This window comes from Mesocricetus auratus, unplaced genomic scaffold, assembly GCF_017639785.1.
Source record: "Mesocricetus auratus isolate SY011 unplaced genomic scaffold, BCM_Maur_2.0 Super-Scaffold_100011, whole genome shotgun sequence".
In the NCBI taxonomy this organism is placed as follows: domain Eukaryota; kingdom Metazoa; phylum Chordata; class Mammalia; order Rodentia; family Cricetidae; genus Mesocricetus; species Mesocricetus auratus.
This window is the reverse complement of record NW_024429195.1, coordinates 63,438,775-63,449,587: the sequence shown is the minus strand read 5'-3', so window position 1 is coordinate 63,449,587 and position 10,813 is coordinate 63,438,775. Positions and strand designations below refer to the sequence as shown.

Genomic DNA, 10,813 nt, shown 5'->3' with positions numbered 1-10,813 from the left:
TCCCCAATAGCTAAGGATGTTGAACACTTCTTTAAGTGTATCTTAGCCATTTGAGATTCTTTTATTGAGAATTCTCTTTAAATATATATCCCATTTTTTAGTGGGATTATTTGGTATTTTGATGGTTAGTTTCTTGAGTTCTTTATATATTTTGGATATCAGTCCTTTGCCAGAGGTGGGGTTGGTAGAACCTTCTTAGTTTCAGGAGGTCCCATTTATTAATATTTCCCATATTCAGCAAGTGGTCTCCTGTGCCAATGCATTCAAAGATACTTCCCATTTACTTTTCTACGAGGTTCAGTGTGATGGATTTATGCTGAGGTCTTTGATCCACTTGGACTTTGAGTTTTGTGCTCTAACAAATAAAGCCTGCCTAAACATCAGAGGGTGGAGCTAGCCACTAGTTAACCACAGAGGCCTGGCAGTGATGGCACACACCTTTAATCCAAACACTTGGGAGGTGAGAGCAGGAAGATCAGGAGTTCAAGGCTCCACTGGGCTACATGAGATTTAACCAGTCTAAAGAGTAGCAGAGCTCACATCTTTGATCCTAGCACTTGGGATCCATTGCCTTTAATGCCAGTACTAGGGAGCTGGAGACAGGAAGTGATATGACTGGGCAGAGAGGAAGGGAAGAGACAGGAAGGAGCTCAACCTGTTTTAGACTAAGATTTCATTGAGGTATGAACTCTATGGGCTGGCTCCTTTACTTCTCTGATGATTTCAGCATTTCCCTCCATATCTGACTCTGGGTTTTTATTATTAAGACAAATTAGAATTTGAGCTACATGTGGGTTTATGTCAGGGTCTTCGATTCTATTTCATTGATCCATGTGTCTGTTTTTATGCCAGTATCAAACTGCTTTATTTTTATTACCATAACTCTATAGTAGAGCTTGAAGTCAGGGACAGTGATACCTCCGGAAGTTCCTTTATTGAACAGGATTGTTTTAGTTTTCCTGGAGTGTTGGGTTTTTTTTTTTTCCATATGCCGTTTAGTATTGTTCTTTCGAGGTCTGTGATGAATTGTGTTGGTATTTTGATGGTGATTGCATTGAATCTGTGGATTACTTTTGGTAAGACTGCCATTTTTACTATGTTAATCCCACCAATCCATGTCTATTCTTAGTAAAGACACACAGAACAGACTACAAAGAGATCATCTACCTAAGTGCTACTCAAACTAGAACTCAAATCCTGTCAGCTGCTTGCTCATGGTCTTCGAGTTTACAGTGACTTTTGCATCTTTGAATGTGCCTATTTTGGGGATGGAGATAAATGCATCCTATAATAGCCTCAGTTTTGCCTATTGGACTATTGTAGCACCTGGGCTATAAAACTCTTCAAGGATTCAGGCGAGGGCCTGAGGATTGAAATGAAGACAAAAGACAGTGGGTCATTCTTGCAAGGAGAATGCCATTTATTGCAACAAGAGGGGAGCATTATATACCAGTTAGCAGGCACAGTGGAAAACTACCAAGGTCAGAAGTATACGCTCCCAGGGCCCTCTGGCAGTAAGGATAGGTGGACAACAGGAACTTGCATTCAGGCTTTATTGGAAGGAGGGAAATAAGAAATATTTGCTAGAAGCTCCTAGTCACAAGCTGGTCAGCAGATCCCTATGGGGGAAGGGTCCAACTGACTATGATCTCTAATTGTTGTCATCAAGCTCTCTGAGAAGACTTAAGCCACTCTTTGTATTTTTGAGGAAAATACCACTTATTTGCAAAGAACTCCTTGACATAATCGTGGGCCCGTAAAGTGTGCTGTGGTGCAGTAGGAAAACGTGGGCTACAGGAACAAGTAACTAGAGCCGCACCATTTGGCAACAACCTCAACCAGCCCTGAAGTAGGTATTAGAGTGGACTGGGAAGTGAAGATCCCAAACACAGAATGATATTTACAACAACCACACCCATAGGAGACTGCAAGTCTTTAAAAGGACAGGCATTTCAGGGGAATTCTGAAATATGTACTATTTAGGATTAAAATTGTTTGGTTCTGTTATTCATAAGCCTTAAATAACAAAATTGAAAACTGGAGTGTACTTTCTTTTCATGCCTTTGGTGTTTCTGACATGGATGAAATAATATCTCTCCAAGTAAAACTACTTTGGCTGCCTTCTTCTTTCAAAATGAGTTTATCATTAGGGGAAAGTTTAAAATCACTGCAGACAAATAATCTCTTAATGCTTTTCCTGGCTAACAAGTAATTCGTCAAAGCAATCCAATTTCTAAATAGCACACAAATCCTGTAAGAACGCGAGCCAACGCATCTGTTCCTTCTGTATTTAGACTCTATATGAACATCTTTTATTTGGGGTTGGGGAAGCCAATCCTGAGGTTGAATTTTTGAGGAGGGATATTTAGCATTGTTGACAAAATATTACTTATAATTTTTCTTGTATATGCTTTGCAATATCTGAATCTGTTTGGATGTATTTAGTTTGTGTATGAGTGGTTTGCCTGCATATTTGTATGTGCACCACGTGCATGCCTGGTGCTGACAGGCCAGAAGAGGACATTAGATCCCCTGGAACTGGAGTAGTGGATGGTTGGGAACCAGTAAGTACGTGATAAGAACTGATCTGGGTCTTCTGTAAGAGCAACAAGAGCTCTTAACCACTAAGCCAAGTTGCCAGCCCAAGTTTGTAATATTTTTAAAGTAATCTGTGGCCCTTTTTTCTTTGTCTTAGGGTCTGTTTGAGAGCAGACATCTTCAATTTTTTTTCCAACAGGGTCTCATTGTATTGCCCTGTTTGGCCTGGAACTGACTACGTAGACCAGTTTGTCCTGAGCTCACAGAGATCTACTTGCCCCTGCCTCTCCAATGCTCAGATTTAAGGTGTGTACCACCCTGTGCATCCATTTTCAGTTTTTATTAGGATTTTTGTAGTCTAATAAATACTTTTAAAATCAAAATACACGAAAGATTTTCTCTTGCATGTTCTTCTAGATACAGTTTAGTTTCCATCGGATATAACTCAATTATGTAAAGCATTACCTGAGACGAGACAGAGTTATTGATGCATGGTTAAAGTCCATAGCACAGAAGCAGGCTGTACACCAGCTTGCCCATATTCAGGTCAACTGCCTTGCTTCCCTTCACTCTGGGAAGTACATTAAAATGATTTTAATAATTAAGGTGGTTTTGCTTTACTTTAATCTGTTTTGCTCAATAAATGCTAAAGGGATGTGTGAGACTGGACAAGGGTCCCTGCCAGAATCTGGAGATGTAAACACGATACAAAAGTGATCCTGGACAGATCACTGTTTATGTGAACCACTGAGTTCTTATAGCGGCATACTAGCTTTCATTGCTATAACAAACTACCTGAAGGAAGTTACATATACAGATGAAAGCTTTATTTTGGCTCGCAATTTTGGCATTCCTGGGTGTGATTTAAATGGCCCCACTGCTTTGAGTTTTTGATAAACAAAACCATCAGCTCATAATCACAAAACAAAATGCATGAAGTTTGACGGAGTCCATGATCCTCCAAGGGCACACTGCCAGGCATCCAAGGAGTTTATGCTAAGCTATACCTGTTGCAAGTTAAACCACGGGTGGACAGAATCGAAGTGGATACCTGTTAGCATAGGCTGGCAAGGACCAATCTACCTCCCAAACTACCACGGAATGTGGTAGTTTGGCGTTCTTACTCCTCTAGTGTAGGGGATGGCGTGAGAGCAGAACACCAGGACGAGCATTGCCTAGGACGCCAGGTCCATTAGCCTGGAGACCGTGAAGGTATTAAGTAGAGTCGGAAGAGACTGTTTCACACAGAGGAAACAAGCAAGCATCTCTTCATGCTCTGCCTGCAGCACTGGGACAAAGCAAGCCCAAAGGAGGAATTTACGCTGATTTCCCTACCTCCTCTGGAGTGCACTGGAGAAAAACCAAGCAAAACAAACCCTCAAGGTGCAGAAACCAAAACACAGTCATGCTGGAGGAGAGATCCCCCTTCCATTTACCAGTCTACACTGGCATACAGAAATTTTCTCTCAGCTCTTTCCCCCAAGAAACTGTATAGGGTTGCAGAGCCCATAGCCAGAGAAGCCCTTCTGGCAACTTATATACAGAAGTACAAGTGGTTGGAAAACCTGGGTGATTATGTACAGTCCCAATTTCTCCATCAGTCACCCACTTGAGAACAGTTCGGCTAGAGCAGAGGTGTCCTTTCCCACTCTTGATTAAATAAGCCATCAGTTATATCTAAACAGAGATGATTAGTGAGACACATTTCTGCTAACAGTGTTATTAAATGTCGTTACAATACTTCTGCAAGCCCAGCAGCATCAATGTCTCCTCAGCTAATTCGTGACTAATTGACTCCTCAGCTCTGTTAAAAGCTATGGCAGCCTTCTCTGCCTCCTGTCTGCTGGAGTACTTGGGACCAGACATATGTGACAGGGCCACTTTCCTTTATCTCAATGGAACAAAGCCTAGCTGCCCATTTCTCATTGTCTTGGGAGCTATGCGAGGGTGCCAGGAAGTCTTCGTGCTGGCGATGTCTCTATTAGCTTAGGACTTGTAGCCGTTGCTTAGGTATCATGAGGGAAACCAGTGGCTTGCATTTGTGTTTCTGTTTCTAATTGCTGACAGAACATTACAGTTTCTGACAAAGAGCATGCTACCTTTCCTATAGCCAGTAAGAAGGCTTGAGGGGGCAGTAAAATGCATGTAGAATGGAAAGCCACATAATATGTCATGAAGTAATCTACCTGACATTCTTCTTTCGGAGGATGGACTGAGTTTTCATTTCCACAGAGGTTCAAGTATGCTCATGCTCTTCCTTTCTCATGAGCATATGCTGAATGCCTTCCCTGCCAGCCAGAGGACAGAACAGATAACATCCCATATTTATGCCCTTCCAGGACGAACACGAAGGTTTTTAAATTAAGTGCACTAAAGTGCACCGCACAGAGTATTGTGGAGACATAATAAAAACAAAGTGATCCATGTGGAGGAAGGATAATAAATACCGAGGACAGCGTAGGAAAGCGTTGACAGCAAGAGAAAGGGAAGTCAGGCGTTTTTGGAACAGGAATCAGAGAACAAAATCCAGATGGCGGTAACAACGATTAAAATTTTCTGGGTAATTTGAAAAATCTCGTTAGATAGAGTGCAGCAAAAGATTCTGCTGATGAAGTAGCCAGGGTAAGCGCAGTTGGGGATTTGAATGTCACACTTAAGGCCTTCACAAATTCTTCTCATATGAGGACTCTAGATTTAAAACATCTGTTGTGTGTCTATCATCTATCCATCGGTCCATTTGCTCATCTGTATGACACGAATGTGGAAGAGGAACTTTGTTGAGGAACAAAAGGATCTGAAGACTCTAAAGGCATGGAAGAAGGAGGAACAAGACAAGTGGATAGGAGAGGTGAGAAGGATGCAGCATAGCATCATTCCCTCTGCATAGTCTAGACAGACGCATGTGCACACGCGCAATGTATGACGCAAAGCACAATGCAGGGAGCTTGTCTGTCATGGGAGAGGAGAGGAATCGGTGGGAGAAAGCACAATGATTATGTAAGGATGCAAATGTCATAATTAAACCAATGTTTTTAGACACTACAACACTAAAAGCACTACTGGGCTTCCTTAAAAGGGACTGGGATGTCAGTAGATAGGCGGGGTTCATAGCCAGATGCCAAAGAACACGAAAGAGCCATTGGGATGCCCTGAATTTAGACACTTGGATTAGAAAGGAGCGGCAGTTAAGAGATGTGGAGCAAGCAGAATGAGCCAGATTTAATGTTTCACGGGAGAACTATGGAATGGTTTTGGGGTGTGGGTGGAAATTCCCTTTCCTGGAAAGGAAGCGAGGGAAGGTGGGATTGACAGGCACACTCCATTTTAAACATGCTGATTTTTAGGACTGTACGCCAATAGTTCCTGAATGAGTCTTCATGGCTTGAAAAGAAATCTACTTCCTGTAGCAAGGACACTAAAGATCCTTATTATCATTAACCTCTCTGGTTATCTCCACTTATTACTTGGATTAGTAAACTCCCAAACCAGTGCTGCCACCATGCTGTTTCATGATTATGTGATGATTGTGTCTAGTATTTACTTAATATTTTGACATTTCTATACGCAAGAATTCTTAATAGCAGATCTCTTCTTTCATAGCCTGTTTTCCCCTAGTTAGTAGGTATGAAATAGGTACACCCAAGTTAAGAAGTCTGACTAACGTTACACATCTAATAAGGAACAAAATCAGAATTCAAGATATATTGGTTTCATCCTTGAAACTCACTTTTAATCAATAGAGTGCATCACACTGTCTCTTCTGGATGATTCCATCTCCTTTTTGAAACAGCTGATTTCATACTTAACTCCTCATCTACTTTATCTGTGTACTACTTCTAAAAATATGAGAAAAAATCAGTGATGAATTTTTTTCAGATTTTTTTTGTGGTCTCTCAGATGCTTCAACCAGTTGGTCATGCCCCAGGTCGTGGAACAGTCTTCCTAGCAATGGCACACCCTGGTCTTCGTGCTTCGCTCCTATGTGTTTCTCAGCCTTGTTCTTTACCCTTCTCCGTAGGGTCTTCCTGGCAGGTTCTTCAGCAGTCAAGACTTGTTTTCTCATTCTTCTTTCTCATACTTTTTTATGATGAGCGATTATCACAGACTAGTTTCAATTTCTATGTCCATGTTAATAATTTTTAAATTAGCAAGCAATTATTATTTGTGTGCTATGATCCTTACTGACTAGTCTATTTGAATACCTAAACAGTTTGCTAAATTCAGCATATCCAAATTGGTATGTGGAGGGCCCCTCCCCACGGCAAGTACTGTTTTAGTGAGCTTTAGTACTATTTTATATCAAACAAACTAGACATACATGGCTCATCAAACAAACAGCATGAGAAGAACAGCAAGAGTTTATATTAGACTTTACTGTTTTTGTTTTTGTTCTTTTTTTTTGCTGTTTTTGTTTTTGTTCTTTTGCGTGTCATCCTTGCGCAGGGGCCATGCTAATGTTCTCTGTATCGTTCCAATTTTAGTATATGTGCTGCCGAAGCGAGCACTTTGTTTTGTTCTTTTGAGACAGGGTTTCTCTGTAGCTTTGGAGCCTGTTCTGGAACTTGCACTGTAGACCAGGCTTGCCTTGAACTCAGAGATCTGATTGCCTCTGCTAGGATTGAAGGCATGAGCCACCACTTCCTTTTCCTTCATTTTAATGAGACATATTAATGGTTTGCAACAAAAACAAAGACAAATGTCCTACTCATCTCCAAAACAGTTCAATCTTATTGAAAAATCTTGAGCTGTATTTATTTGGAGATAGGACACAAGAGCATCATCAATTGTTTGTGGTTGCTAGTGTCCAGTGAAACCTTGTATTTCTCAAGAGAAACTAAAAAGGTTAGAAGAATATTACAGAAAATATTCAAATAACTAAGGAGTAAGACAGCATTTTTAATAGCTAAATGGCTAGATTTTCAGGTCAGAGGCTTGATTTTTTTAGATTTATTTATTTATTTATTATGTATACACTGTTCTGTCTGCATGTATGCCTGAATGCCAGAAGAGGGCACAAGATCTCATTATAGATGGTTGTGAGTCACTGTGTGGTTGCTGGGAATTGAACTCAGGACCTCTGGAAGAGCAGCCAGTGCTCTTAACCTCTGAGCCATCTCTTCAGCCGCAGATAGTTTGATTTTGACACTAATTTTCCTTTTAAATTTATAGCTGTCTCTACCTATATTTATTTGGAGCAAGTTGCTTAATATCTGTGTACTTCAATCTCCTCTTCAGGAAAGCAATAGACACAATGTAATCCCTTCCTCTTAGAATTGTTTTAAGGGTCATAACATTAAAAAATGTAGAGTGCTTAGAGCAGTGCCTATCACAGAGGAGTTACTTAATAAATATCTAGCTGGCATTATTCTTATAATTCACCATGCCATTTGAACATTTAAAAGCTTTTAAATATTGAGTTGTTGCCAAGGACACTGTGTTTGAATGGTATTCATGTATGTAATAGAAATCTAAAATTGAAGTCACCTCTGAAATTGTTTAAACAGTTTGGGTCATTTGAGAAAATTCTTCAGAGAGTTGCTTATGGAATTATGTTAACATATAATAAGCTTCTATGGTGATTGGGATGTCAAGTGTCAGTTAGAATAAGACCTTCAAAATTGTCAGTAAAAATGACATGTTCCTGCTTGCCAGGAAGGGCTTATATAACACCTTAGGGCTGCATAGGAGGCCATAGAATGGAAATTGTGAGGGGCTCTGTGAAATCTGTAACTAAAGTGGCCACATTTTTCTATTGCTGGTGGCCATTTTGATATCTGTTAGTTTATACAAGTGAGCAAGGTATTTTTATTATGCTATCTGTTTAAATTAGGTGTCTGTCTGAATCATTCATAATTTCAGGTGAACTCTATACATTTTGCATATTCTAGTTTACAGGTAGTTTCTTTGGGATGGAGAAAACAGTTTATGATGTCTTAAGGTACAGGCTTTCTTATAGTTATATGGGGTACATGGAAAACAGCCTATGCATACCTGAATAGTGGTTATTTGTACAAATTATAGAAAGTATTGGAAATAATTTTCTGGGCACGTTAATGTAGAAGACTTCAGTTAAGTAAAATGATTGCTCCTCAAACCATTAGTAGATCAGTTCTTTATATCCCCTGATATTTTATGCATAAATATCTAGATAGGGTTTGAAGTTCATTGTCCTAAGATGTTTTTGGATCTCTTTTTCAGCCACCAATGCCTTTATAAGATGAGCAGAGTGAGTAAATATGTTTTAGTTTTAATGTTTTTTGTTGTTGGTGGTGTTTTTTTTTTTTTTTTTGGAAGATGGTGGTGATATTTTGTTTAGGATCTAATAAAGCTTGCTTGAAGATCAGAGTGCAGAGCTAAGCCACTAGTAAGAGCTAAGCTACTAGTTGGCCACACAAACACTAAACCATTAGTTAGCCTTAGAGGACAGGCAGTGGTGGCCACACCTTTAATCCCAGCACTGTTCAAGGTCACTCTGGGCTACACGAGAGTGAATCAGTCTAAAAGAGAAACAGAGCTCACTCCTTTGATCCCAGCCCTACAGGGGAATATAAGGCAGGGGCTCAGTGTACTCTCACTGAGCAGCTGAAGTTTTTGGTGGAGGGGTGTGCAGTCTGAGTGAACCTGAAGAGCAGTGCAGTGGAGACCAATCTGCTTTCGGTGGATCGCCCCTTCCGTCTGAGCACTGGTAGAGCTGAGAACTCTCTCGTTGCTGCCGCTTTGTTTCTCTCATCTCCAGCTTTAACGCCAATATCTGCCTTTAGGTTTTTATTATTCATGCCACATGGGGGTTCCTACTTAACACAGAAAATATAACTCATGGTAATATATCTGCTGGGAGCCCAAATGGCAGAAAAAATGTAATGCTTTAGGCTAAAAGGTACTTACTACAGTCTTAGATATTTACAGGAAGTCATTTAAAGAAACCTACTTCAAGCCAGAAAATAAAACACTGGCTAAGGAGAATATATTCATTAGGATGGACCTTATGAATTCATTAAAACTGTAATCATAACAGCAGTACAAGGCCCATTAAAATGTTTGTTACATAATGTTAAATGAAAGACACAGAACATGGGGCAGTGGGGTGGCTCAGTGGGTAAAGATGCTTGTTACCTACCCAGAAGATGCAGGTCTGCTGACTTGAGTTTGATTCCTGGAACACACAAAAAGGTGAAAGGAGGGAATCAACTTAAAAATGTTGCCCTCTCAGTGAGAACAAGTACGTCATGTGAACAGTGGAACACTGCCCCACCAGCCCAGATAAAAACAGAGAAATTCAAAGACTAAAAATACAAACAAAGGGACATGTTCAGTGCTAAGGCAAACATAAACAGTGTATGCCAAGAACAAATACAAGTATTCACTCCATAGTAAGACTAGTAAGTAACTTGAATGTAATTTTTGCCTTTCTTTAAATGAAGAGAGGAGTATTAAGTTTTAAATAACATTAACTATACTAAGCAAGAGCTAATTTCTTTGTTTCATTTTTCATAAACTTGCAAAAATGTCACCTCGCATGTCAAGATAATTTGAGTTTTGTCTCTCAATTTTCTCAATCAATTCTGTGACAATTTCAGTGCCGATTGATTTTCTACCATTAAGATTTGGAAAAGAGAAACAGGAAAAGCCCAGCATGTGGTGTGTAGAGTTCAGCAAAAAATATAAACACCTAATAATAAATTATGTTTCCCAAGTTGCAATACTTACTTTTTAGAAATGAGACAACAACTACACACCATTATTGGATTTAGTCTTAAATTAGTTCCTTTATAGTAAAAAGATACAGCCACACTCAATGAGACCCAATGGTTATAAAATATAATTCTAAACCCCAAATGCATTAACTGTCTTGAGCAATGTTTACTAAGTGTATCAGCTGAAGGTAAATAATATCTAACTAATTCTTGCCATTTCTGTATTTGTTCTTTGGTAGTGGCTAAAAAGAAGGAAGTCCTGTCTTGTCCTAAGCATGAGTCATGTCTAGACAGGAGTCCATTTAGGGCAAGGATAAGTGTTGAGTCCATGAGGCTTGAAAGCTCTCTAGATTTGAAACACCCAGATACTATGGAGCCAGCTAGGACTCTTTGTGTTGAGCATAAAGCTTTCACTAAGAGCTACTTTAAGTCTGTGTTTCTCAAACACTGAACACATGGGATCTCCTTAAAAAGACAGATACTCACAACTAAACACTGAACTGACCCCCTGGAACCCAGTAACAGAGATGGAGGAGTGATGAGCAAGGCAGTCAAGACAGGGCTGGTGAAACCCACAAAGA

General features: G+C 39.9%; 1 non-coding gene across 1 annotated transcript; it reads right to left on the bottom strand.

Moving 5' to 3' along the window:
- Positions 1-6,936: 6,936 nt before the first annotated feature.
- Positions 6,937-7,043, bottom strand: LOC121143419. Its single transcript, XR_005880608.1, has one exon. It is a non-coding gene; the product is annotated as a U6 spliceosomal RNA (small nuclear RNA).
- Positions 7,044-10,813: the final 3,770 nt, after the last annotated feature.